At 48.9% G+C, this 12,319-nt stretch overlaps 1 protein-coding gene across 2 annotated transcripts in view; it reads right to left on the bottom strand.

Moving 5' to 3' along the window:
- Positions 1-12,319, bottom strand: part of PAK5 (p21 (RAC1) activated kinase 5) — a 122,412-nt gene that overhangs the window by 85,092 nt on the left and 25,001 nt on the right. Inside the window, exon 1 of one of the 2 annotated variants that reach the window (XM_034061104.1) lies at positions 6,969-7,076. The exons of the other annotated variant lie outside the window; for it this stretch is intronic. The gene's annotated coding sequence lies outside the window, so the exon portion shown is untranslated. Of the gene's footprint in view, positions 1-6,968; positions 7,077-12,319 lie in introns of those variants that run through there. 2 annotated transcript variants of the gene reach the window in all.

The raw sequence follows: 12,319 nt of genomic DNA on the forward strand, positions 1-12,319 counted from the left end.
CGTGGGTTTGCACATGTTTCCCCATAACAGTTTTTAAGGTATGTATTACACCATCTGCTTTAAGCTGAGCCCTATCATCAGAACTTAGTCTTGGCACAAAAGCTATTGCCAATAACTACTTTCATTCACTGCCAATCCCTCCGTAACTTCCAGTAGGATGAGGCTGTCTCCATCGAGCCACACAGATGCAATTACAGACATCTAGACACGGGATTTTTCCAATTTGTTTGCTTTTCTACTTCCCATCCTTCATTTACTGCCCTAAAAATGTCAGAACAGAGAGCAAGAACTTAAAAGGCAATCACCACCTGCAACCACCATAGCAACACTGAACTATTTTGGCAGCCAGGCCTCTCAGCACATGCTTACAGAGCCCATATCCCTCGTGCTAGGAAGATGCAATAGACTCCCAGGCTTTAGGATGCATCATTATGAGCTCCTGCATAAAACATGGGAGCACCCAGAGGTTTCCTACAGCAGGCAATGGCTTAGATTACAGCCACTGCCTTGGCACTGGAGCACTTCTCAGTAGCACACTAAACTTTATGTTTCCAACAAAAAATGCCTGGTAATGTGCCTTCCCCATACCCTGCAGGCACATCCCATGGTGTGGATGGTACTTCCCCACTAACAGCACTGTGCTCCACAAACAAGCTTTTCCATCCATGCGCTGGTTTCAGCTGCAGCTCAGCAATGGGGTTTTCTGCCCTTTCACTGTTTTTACCCTATGACACAAAGCACAAATAAGAAGTTTTGCTCTTTGGAAGAGAGGAGTTCAGTATGTGCAACAGAGATAAAGTCATGTATCATTATTCCTTCCTGAAAGCTTCAAAGTCTGGGATAGAGGCACAGCTCAGAGAGCATTTACTCTGTGCTCACCTTTCTCTCAGGAAAACCTTCCTCCTTCTTCAGCCTAGGCAATCACAGAATGGTTTGGGTTGGAAAGGACCTTGAGATCACCCTGTTCCAGCCCCCTGCCATGGGCAGCGACACCTCACACCCCTTTCTGTAAAGCACAAACCCAAATACCCTCCAAAGCCTATGAGAAAAGCAGCAGATTGGTTGCTTTTGGGGTCTTTACACTGAAGGCACAAATTCAACAGATGCAAACCCAGGTTTCTGTGGCAAAGGTACGAGTTGGTTAAGAATGAAACCATTTAAGCACTGTTACATTTTACTTACACGTTATGAAGAGGTCAGTAACAATGGTCAGAACCATGTGTCATTTCTATGTCCTTCAGGTGTATCTTAAGAGCCCTTCTGTGAGTAGTGGCTGGGAGAGCCATGATATACCTTTGGAATGTATTTCTGTGGCCCAAACAACCCAACAAGACATTAACCATTGTTGTTATAATCCTGTCAAGTACCAAAAACCTCCTGGGATGGATATGCTGGACCAGATAGCTCTGCATCGATGGAAAAGGACTAAAATGAAACACCTGAAAGTGCTTTCCAAAGGCAATTGCCACAATCCCTCCTGTTCCCCAGAGGGAAGCAGCAGCACACAGAGGTTAAATAACCTCTTGAGGTGCTCGGCCAGCAGCCCAGCCCAGATTAGAGCCACGGTGCCTCCTGACTCCATGCTCAGCCCAGCGCCTTAAATAGCTGCAGTGCAAGGAATTAGCTCTGTCCTCTCTGCATGCATCCAACTCAAGGGAATGGGGAAGCTGGAGTTTAACTTAATGGTATGAAAATGCCTGTGGAGAATGCAAGGAAACAAATCTTAATAACTACTGCCCAAACAACCTGGCTGAAGGCAGAGGGGAAAGCCACTGTGCAGTTTTTAGTGCCTCCAGTTTGGGAAGAGTCAGTCATTCGGAGGCAGCAGAGCATGTCACAATAAAAGGTTTATAGGGGCTATCACCAGGATCATTCCTGTGCCATTTATTTGTTCCAGTTTCTGTTTGTTGGCATTTCTTTTGTCCTCTCCTTTGTCACCAGGGATCTCTCCATCATTCCCTTTCTGGGGTACCTTCACTGCGAGGCAAACAGCACAACTTTTGCTAACGGGGGGGTTTAGTGACATTGCATGTATTTATCAGCATTGCAGAAACACATAGTAACACATAGTAACAGTGATATCCAACACGTGGGGTTTTCATCCATAAGAGGTGACTGTGCACATCTCCTTCCATTATTCCCTATAGCTGCAGTACCTCTCTTCCAGCAGGGAACAATAAATCTAACACACACTTGGAGAAAGGAAAATCTCTATCGCTATTTTTGGTACCCACGTTCCTTGGCTTAACCTATTTCTGGACGAGCATCTTTGTTCAGCAAAATCAAACCCCTCACCCCTGTGACACCAGAGCAGTGTGTCCTGCTGCAGGCAGAACCGTGTGCCACGGGCAAGCTCCATAGCAGAGCCAGACCAGAGCAAAGCCAGGACATCCCACAAGGAAAACGATGGGAGCTGGGGTTGCACACGTGCTCTCCATCAGTGCATGCCCCTGAGTGAGTCACGCCACTCTTCTCCATGCTTTGGCTGTCCTAATACCAGCACATTGCAATGTACAGAGTGCACCTTATGGCAGGGTGAAAACAGGGCTCACTATGTGTTTTTATGGCCCACAAGGACCCCAAGTTACGTGGTTTGTAAGACATAAATATTAATTTGTATATACAGCTCATGTTTTAATAAAAGCTTTGCCTAGAAAGGTCAGAAATAGGAAGCTGCAGCCCAGCCTGCAGAAGTTAACAACTTGATTCACACAGTTTTGTTTTCCTGGCTTGATTTTAAGGCATCCAAGCTCTGTCTGCAGCGAAACCTTTGTATGTCCAACAGAAGCACCTTCCACAAGTGGCAGCACTTGTACATGGCTCAGACAAGGGAAAAAACAGCTGGAAAAGAGGCAAACCAGCACACTTGGTATGTCATGGCTGGCTCTGCAGGATGCAATGGGAGCATGTGCCTCTCACATCACTGCACTCAAGGCACTGCTCAGAAAGGGATACTCCTTGAACCTTTAAGGCACAAGACTTGGCTCAAGGCTGACTTTTGTGCTGGTGCTGCTCTCAACAGGCACGGCTGAACCACACGAGAACCACACTCTGCAGCAGGTCTCAGCCCTGGAGCTCCAGCCGCAGTCCTGCCCTTGGAGATGCTTCTCCTCAGGAAAAGAAAGGAAACAGCAGCTAAACATTCATTTAGATGGAAAATACTCTGTTGTGTTGGTTGTGGGGCCAGCCCTCCAAGCACAACACTGAGCACTGCTGCGCTTGGTACAGGCAGCTGACACACCAGCACTAACAGCACGTCTCCAGTGAATCTCTGTGGCCTAATGGATTAAAGGCTTAATTAGAGTTACCTGAACATTAAATATCATTAGAGAGCGTTGAAACTTGCTCTGCAGGGGGGTGGGGAGTTGCCTGTCAAATGGCCTCATAACTAACTGGGGTTTTTGCACTGTTGTTGGTGTTTTTGAGACACTCCAGTTTTCAGCTCTTCCCCCCTGCTAATGAAGGCAGCGCAGTTGTGCATCAGGCAGCACCCTGGTGCAGCTCAGCGCCAACCAAAGCTGACTTTAAGGGGGGAAACCATCTCAAAATATCCACCTTTGTATTTATAGAGAAGGCAGGTACCTTACGAAGCTCCTGCTGAGGAAGAGACAAACCCATAGCAGACAATGGAGAAAGTGCAATGTTGGACCGAGGCTCTGTTGGTCATGATGTCTTTTTTTTGAGCAGAGAGTTGTGTAAAAACACCTTTCATATTTCAAATTTCTATTGAGAATAGCAAGACTGTATGGAAATGTTCAACAGATTAGAACTGAGGGAAAAACATAAGAGCATAATTGGAAAACGGTAAAGAGCGTATGTCCTCCATGTGTGAGGGATGAAAGGACATGTAGGGACAGGACAAGGGGGAATGGCTTTAAACTGACATGAGATTAGATATGAGGAAGAAGTTCTTTACTGTGAGGGTGCTGAGGCGCTGGCACAGGGTGCCCAGAGAAGCTGTGGCTGCCCCATCCCTGGCAGTGTTCAAGGCCAGGTTGGACACAGGGGCTTGGAGCAGCTGCTCCAGTGGAAGGGGTCCCTGCCTGTGGCAGGGGTTGGAACTGGATGAGCTTTAAGGTCCCTTCCAACCCAAACCATTCTGGGATTCCATGACAAACCACATGCAGTTTCTATCTTGGTGTTTCTGGGTTTACCCGGCTGCAGTCACCAACCATCCCACCCCCCATGATGAGAGAAGGTTCACTCGGTTTCACCTCAGGAAACCTGCCCCAACCCCGCAGCAGACCCCACAGACCAACTGCACTGAGATCAGTGAGAAGCAAAGCAGAGACAGCCCCAGAAACACCTCCAGCACCACTCCAGGGGTGCCAAAGAGCACCAGGAGCCACAGACACACCAGGAACAGGGGTCCCGAGGAGGTGTTTTACCAGGAGGTTGTTGTTTGAGCTGTCTGCATATTTGATGCACAGCTCAGCTGCTTTACCCACAGACACCTGTTAGCAGCTCCAACGCGTGCCATGCGGCACACTGCTGTTTGTAGCTTCTGCAGAGCAAACCGGTAGAACCGGAGTTTATGTATTGGAACAAGAGGATGCCAAAACACTTCAGATCCTTAATTGGAGCAGCTTCAAAGCACTAACTGGATTTAAGTGTCGAGTGTGATCAGACAGGAGGAGCAGAGATGCAGGCGCTCTTCTGCTCCTGTTCCTCTTCTGTTTTCCATACCTCCCGACAGAGCACAGCACCCTGACAGATCTGTGCCAGCATCACCTCCTGGGCTTCAGCCACGTGAGCTGGAGCATCCTTCAACTCAGTTTTAAACCCAAACTCCATGCCCCAACTAATGTCAAAGAGAACAGTCTGTCCCCTTTAATACAGCAGCAAATCTGGGGTCATTTTAGTTCTTAATTGTTGGTTTTCCGAGTAATAGTTGCCCAAATAACTATTACTTCGGCAAATAACAGTTGGGAATAAAACACCTTCCAAGAGCCTTGCTCATTATGCAATTCCATTTTAGAATCAGCCATTGGGGTGCTCAGACTTTACTGAAAGTCAGACACTCACCTACTGTATCTGTGATTGATGAAGATGTCCAGGAAAGAGGGAAAATAAAGCCCTTGAGAAGCAAACAGGAGTGGCCAAAGTAACAAGGGCATGGAACGAGCAATGGGATTTACTGGGTCTGGCTCTGTGAGCATGTTGCCAAAGGGATTCACTGATGACTTGTAAGGGGGGTTCTTCACAACATCACTTCTCTGTGCAGAAATGACCACTCTGAGCCCCTCTGTTAAGAGGATCAACAGCTGCCTCAGCTGAGCAACACACAGTCACTGGTAACCCCTCATTTCCATAGACTAAGGTTAAAAGACTGCAAAAGTGAGTAACAGCACTTGGAGCTTCTGCAGCAAGGGAAGGCAGGACTAGGGCAGACTGGTCTAACATCTCCTAATGAAATTAATCTCTGCTTGAAGGAGCAGTTTCACCTGGATCAAAACCATTTGTGAACACGCTTGAAGCAGCAGAAAGTCCACCTTCAGCACACTCAACATGAAAGCGAGTCTTTCCCTTGAGTCAAGCCAGGTTTTCACTCAGTTCATCTCAAATTCATGCTTTTGACAGCACAAAACCATAATCCCACACCGAACAAAGCCCTTCCATCAACCTGAGAGGAGCTACAAACAAAACCCTGACTAACCCACAGCCAGGAAGGCAAACCACAGTGAGTAACTCCAGGAGCTGTAGCTGCTGCAGCAGCAGCACCTCTGACACCAGTGCTGTGCCCCACAGGTCCCTCCATCCCCACCTACAAACAGGCAAGCTGCTCCTCACCATGGGGGGATCGACGAGTCAGCAAGCACCGTGCAGCAACACTTGAGCAGGAAGAAAGCAGCAATGCAAAGGGCCATTTTGTGAACCTCAAATGGAAACAGAAAAGCTTCTGCAGCTTCTGCTCAAGCCACCTATGGGGGTGCAGACAGTCAGGGAGCCCCACAAGTGACCCTGAACCTGTTCTCTGTGTCAGAAGCATCACCTTCAGCAGGCATCCAGAGCGGTTCCCCAGAGCTCCAATGCGTTCTGCACACAAGAGGTGTCCAATGCTCATAGCATTGTACCCACACCTTCAGCACAGGGCAGAGGAGCGTGGCTCCTACTCCAGTCCTCAGCAGTGGTATTTAAAGTTTCCCGGCACAATAAAGGCAATAAATCTGGAGCGATGATTCCCTCAGTGCTGTCTGGGCAGCAAGGACCACACAGCTCTATCTCACCACAGGTACTCTCTGCCTTCATTTTGCAGATGCTAAAGCATATGAAAGCGAATCCTACAATGAAGGGAAATGCTGCCAGCGGGGTGGTCTCGCTGCTGGCCCCTCTCGAGTTGGTGGGAATTGTATCCCAACGGCAATGACAGCACATTTCGTCTGACACTGACTATCTGGGAAGAAATAAAATGCCCATTGTTTCTTTACGCTAACAGAGGGCTCGTGTGTAACAAAGGGGAAGGCAGACAGCCTGCATGCTGTAAGATATCCTTTAGGTCTGATCGATACCCAGCCCTGGGCTGGTGCCGGAGCAGTATTCCAGCACAGCAGCCCCTCTGCAGCTCGGTTTATTCAGCTGCGATGCTCTGAGGCTTCACGCACACCGACACCGGCACGGAGCCGACCGCAGCCGTTCCTAACCCTCTATACGCAACCCCCCAGCGCTCAGAGGTACACGGGTGCAGGGGGAGCGCTGGGGTGAGCCCCACCGGAAAGTTGGGATCAACTTCTGGCTACAGACGGGCGCAAACCGAACCGCCCCTCACAACAAAAGCCATTGTTACGGCCAACAGCCCCTCCGAGCCGCTCACGGCGCAGCCAGCGCCGCCGACCCCGGGGCAGCCCCGCTCGCCTCGGCCCTCCCCGCTGGGCTGGGGGATGCCCCGGACGTGCCTTTGTCTGCCAGCACCGCGGCCCCACCGCAAGGTCGAGGCTCCCCCGGCACGGTCCCGGCCCCACCGCCCCTACCTCTGCCGTCACTCCGCTGCCAGCGCCATGTTCCCGCACCGGTTACATCCGGGCCGCAGCCGCCGCTCAGCTCCGCTCGGCTCGGTCCGGCCCCGCAGGTGCCGTCGTCCGCCCCCCCCCCCCTTGCGCGCTGGGCCCGGGGCGGGGCGAGGCTCCGCCCCCTGCGCGGGAACGGAGTCCCGCCCAGCGCGTGTCTGCGCGGGAGGGGAGAGCGCTGCCGGGAGCGAGCTCGGCCACAACATCTGCACTAACATCTGGGGGGGGCTCCGAGCGGGCAGCGGTGACACAGACACACACACACACACAGACACACACACACACACACCGCTGCGTGCACCCACACATCCACCCGTCCATCCGTGCACCCACACATCCACCCATCCATCCATCCATGCACCAACCCATCCATCCATGCATCTATCCATCCATCCATGCACCAGCCAACACACCCAACCTTGAGTGCACCAACCCACCCGTCCATCCATGCATCTATCCAACCATCCATGCACCAACCCATCCATCCATCCATGCATCTATCCAACCATCTATGCACCAACCCATCCATCCATCTATCCATGCACCAGCCAACACACCCAACCTTGAGTGCACCAACCCATCCATCCATCCATGCACCAGCCAACACTCAACCCTACACACACCAATCCATCTATCCATTCATGCACTAGCCAATCATAGAATCATAGAATAGTGAGGGTTGGAAAGGACCTTAAGATCATCCAGTTCCAATCCCCCTGTCATCGGCAGGGACACCTCACACTAAATCCATGCACCAACCACCACACTCAACCCTGAATGCACCAACCCATCCATTCATCCATCCACCAGCCAGTCCATTCATCCATGCACCAACCCATCCATCCATCCATGTACCAACCAATGCATCCAACCCTGCATGCACCAACCTATCCATCCATGCACACACCAATCCATCCATCCACCCATGCACCCACTCTCAAATGCACCAACTTGTGCACTCACCCATGCTTGCATCAATCCATCCATCCATTCATTCAACAACCAATGCACACACCCCTAACTTGTGCACTCACCTATGCAGGTGCCAACCCTACCCATCCATGCACACACCAATCCATCTATCCTTGCATGCACCAACCCATCCATCCATGCACCAACCCACCCACCCACCAATGCATGTACTAACCCATCCACCCATGCATGCACCAACTTGTGCACCAACCCTGCACTCCTGCACCTACATATTGCCCACCCATGCATGCACCAACCCATCTCCCATACATCCAGCCACAAGCACCCCAATTTATGCACCCATTTCCCAACACATCCACCCACCCATGCACCAATCCACTCTCCTATCCGCATCTCAACTCAGCAAACAGCCCCCCATATACTCACCCATATATACACCCATCCATTCACCCATGCATCTGTACATCCACCCACTTCCCTCTGCACTTGGACCACAGTCATTATATATGTATTTTATACAGACAACCATATGATAAAGATACATATTGACCCTTCCTCAATGCAATCAGGGGGGAGGTGGCAGTGTGTGATGATGGATGACCATAAACCACCCCCACAAGGAAACATGGAGCATGGACAGCAAAGAGCTATTTGGGGGCACCTGCAGGTGAAGATCCCCAGGAAGAAAAAACTTGAAGCTGGATTGATTGATACAGCTCTAAGCCCATTACATACAGACCCATTTCTCCTTGGGATGCACACAAAGATGTTCTTCCCTTCAGTTCACCCAAATCTGAGAAACCCATCAGGAACTGAAAACAGAGAACAGGCAATTGCTTTTCCCCCATGTGGGTCTTTATGAGGATTTGGTGAAAGGAGACTACAAGAAATCTGGAGAGGGACTTTTTACAAGGGCATTTAGAGATAGGACAACAGGGAATGGCCTTAAGTTGAAAGAGGATAGAGTCAGGTTAGATACAAGGAAGAAACTGTTCACTATGAGGGGTGCCGAGGCACTGGCACAGGGTGCCCAGAGAAGCTGTGCCTGCTCCACCCCTGGCAGTGTTCAAGGCCAGGTTGGACACAGGGGCTTGGAGCAAGCTGCTCCAGTGGAAGGTGTCCCTGCCCATTGCAGGGCTTGGAACTGGATGAGCTTTAAGGTTCCTTCCAAGCCAAACCATTCTGTGATTCTATGAAATGTACTTTCCCATCAGTCATGTTTGCTTATGCCTTCTTCATTTTCCCCTTAATCCTTGCTCTACCTAACACTGGGAGATGAGATGACCTCCCTTTGGTCTGACAGCACCCAGTGTTCAGTGTTGGCTGGCACAGCAGAGTGCCTGCTCCATCCTCCAAACCCAGACATGGTGGTGGTGGGCAGCACCAGCATGAGGAGCTGAGCACTCTCCTTGCTCAAAGGGGGCTGAGTACAGACAGATGCAGTCAAAAATACAGCATAAAGCTGTTCAGAACCTCTGGACCATAATTCCAACCCCTCAATGTGGAATTTAGATGCAGACTGATAGGGCCACCCTGAGTAGGTGTCAGGGCTGAAGTCACTGTTGTTATTGGTTTGCAGTGGGGTTTGTGGCCAGAAGCAGCATTTGAAGTCTGTGGCCATTGAAGGATGTTCACAATACTGGAAGAAACCAAGCAAACCAGCTCTTCAAAGCCCCAATCCAGACTAAAACATTAACTTGAGCAATAAGACCTCACCACAGAGCTGAAGCTTTCCCTGGTGCCTCAAACAAGAAACAACGTGGGATGAGGTGGTGCAGGTTTCCCTGCTCTGAGTCAGCATGAATGACTGACATGTGTCTGTAACATGAGGCATTGCACATCACATCTTGGCATGGCACATATGGCTTCTGGCAGGGTTAAAGAAAGAAATCAAGCCTCTGCTGTTCTGTCTTTAGTCTCAAGTGTGATTTGGAGGAAGCCATCCCAATGAATTAGCAGAAAGGGCTGAGGAGAGACAAGAGGCACTGCACCACTGAGAGTGTCGAGGGAGGGAGGCAGCAATGATCTGCGGCTTCTCCCCCTCAGATAAGATGAAAGGAGGTGGCAGAGCAGCTCAGTAACGTGACCTTGCTGAGACTCACACTGAAGGCACAGGGATGCATCCATCAGCACTGGAAAATCCCATCCTGTGCGTTTCCAGAGAGCTCTGTACTCTGCCATGACACTGAAGGCAACAAGAAATCAGATCTCTAACTTGGATAGGAGCTTCTCCAGTTAAATCAACTGAACCACCTGAAGCATGAACTTGATTGTGTAATCCCTTCAATGTGAAAAATGGATGTGTGTATCCATACATATACCCCAAAGCTTTACAAAAAAGGTTCATTTTGCTTTTGCCTTATTCTTGCACACAACAGGATGAATCAGAAACTCAGTCCCTCAGCTCATTGCAGCTGTACTGAGCTAGCGTTGATGCAAATGAAAGGAGGATAGAAATGCAAAATGTCATTTTCCAAGAAAAAGCAGAGCATTGAATTATTATTTTTTTATCTATATTAATTGCTTAAAATGCAATGATTTTTAATAAAACTGAATCGGTGGCACTGAACATGGTGGCTGTAATATTGTAAGAAATAGAAAAAAAACCCTATAAATTTTAGGTGAAGTCAGGCCACTGCAGTGACTGAAATATTTTCTGAACCAACTGGATCAGGAGGTTCTTGAGACACTGAGTCCATTACATACAGACCTATTTCTCCTTGGGATGCACATAAAGATGCTCTTCCCTTCAGCTCACTCAAATCTGAGAAATCCATCAGGGACTGATTGTCAGGTTGAATGAAGCCTTGGGTGATATGGTTTAGTGTGAGGTGTCCCTGCCCATGGCAGGGGGTTGGAAATGGACAATCTGAAGGTCCTTTCCAACCCTGACTATTCTATGATTCTGTGATTGAAAACAAAGAACAGGTGATTGCCTTTCCCCTGTGTGGGTCTTTATGAGGATTTGATGAAAGAAGACTACAAGACATCTGGAGAGGGTCTTTTTACAGGGGCATTTAGAGATAGGACAACAGGGAATGGCTTGAACCTGACAGAGGGGAGACTGAGATGAGCTCTTAGGCAGAAGCTCTTCCCTGTGAGGGTGCTGAGGCACTGGCACAGGGTGCCCAGAGAAGCTGTGGCTGCCCCATCCCTGGCAGTGTTCAAGGCCAGGTTGGACACAGGGGCTTGGAGCAAGCTGCTCCAGTGGAAGGGGTCCCTGCCTGTGGCAGGGGTTGAAGCTGGATGAGCTTTAAGTTTCCTTTCAACCCAGACCATTCTATGATTCTGTGATTACAAAAGCCCAGCCTGCTGTCGAGAGGTAGTATTTCCCATGCTCAAAATGTCCTTTTCAAATGCAGACTGAGTTTTGACAACTGTATTCTTCCCTTTGCCCCAACTGTCCATCATGTTTAAGATTACCATGTGATTTAAATTAGAGCACAGTAACAAATGTATATTTCTTACTCTGCTCTGCAGTGCACCTTGACAGAAATTAACCTTAAAATTAGTCATGTAGCAGAAGTGCCAGTCATCAGCTTGGCACATGAAATGAGGAACGTTAAGTAACTTTCATCTTGGCATGCAAATCTTACATAGATATGGTAATGGGTTATCCTGCTCACAAGTGAAAAAAGAGCAGTAGGCTCCAGCAAGGAAGCATCAGTTGTCCCTAAGGAAGGTAATTCAAAACTACAAATGAAGAACAAGGTTAACTTCAATAATCAGTTTTGTGTTTCTTGCTAGCTGATTTAAATCATAAGCGTTGTTTATTAAAGACCCCATTTGAACCAGTGCCCCTTAATGCGATTGCAAGCCTATGAACATAAGCCTGTAATAGCAATAAGACTTCACAGAATGAATAGCTTTCACAAGAATACTTCCAGGGCTGGAAGAACATCATCCTTGCTTTGGAAAAGGAATACATCTTGCCAAGCTATGCAATTTTCCTCCTCCGAGCTCTTAACCCTGTAGAACTATCAGGAACAGGGCAGTAAGTCATAGAATATTCACAGCTGCATTATGAGCATACAACTAAACTTGTGATCCTTTTCTCTCACTGTTGGAGAGGAACATGAAGTATTGCTGGAATAATTTAAAAGATGGGCTTGAATTCCCTAAATATTGCAGATGAATCTCTTGTCCTTCTATGCATCTCCCTCTTGAGGGCTGTGAGCTGTTGGAGGTTGAGGATGGCTGAAGGATGCTGGATGCCACCCCAAGCACCACAGTGTTCCTTTGAAGACCCTGGGTTCTTTCCAAAATGCTGTTAAGGGCAACATGTCCAGTACCAGAGCAGTTACTCTCATAATTGCACCTCAGATCTCTAAACTGAAGATGCCTTTGTCTTCCCCATCAGTCAAAAGACAAGCACAAAAGCA

This window comes from Melopsittacus undulatus, chromosome 3 (assembly GCF_012275295.1).
Source record: "Melopsittacus undulatus isolate bMelUnd1 chromosome 3, bMelUnd1.mat.Z, whole genome shotgun sequence".
NCBI classification, from domain to species: domain Eukaryota; kingdom Metazoa; phylum Chordata; class Aves; order Psittaciformes; family Psittaculidae; genus Melopsittacus; species Melopsittacus undulatus.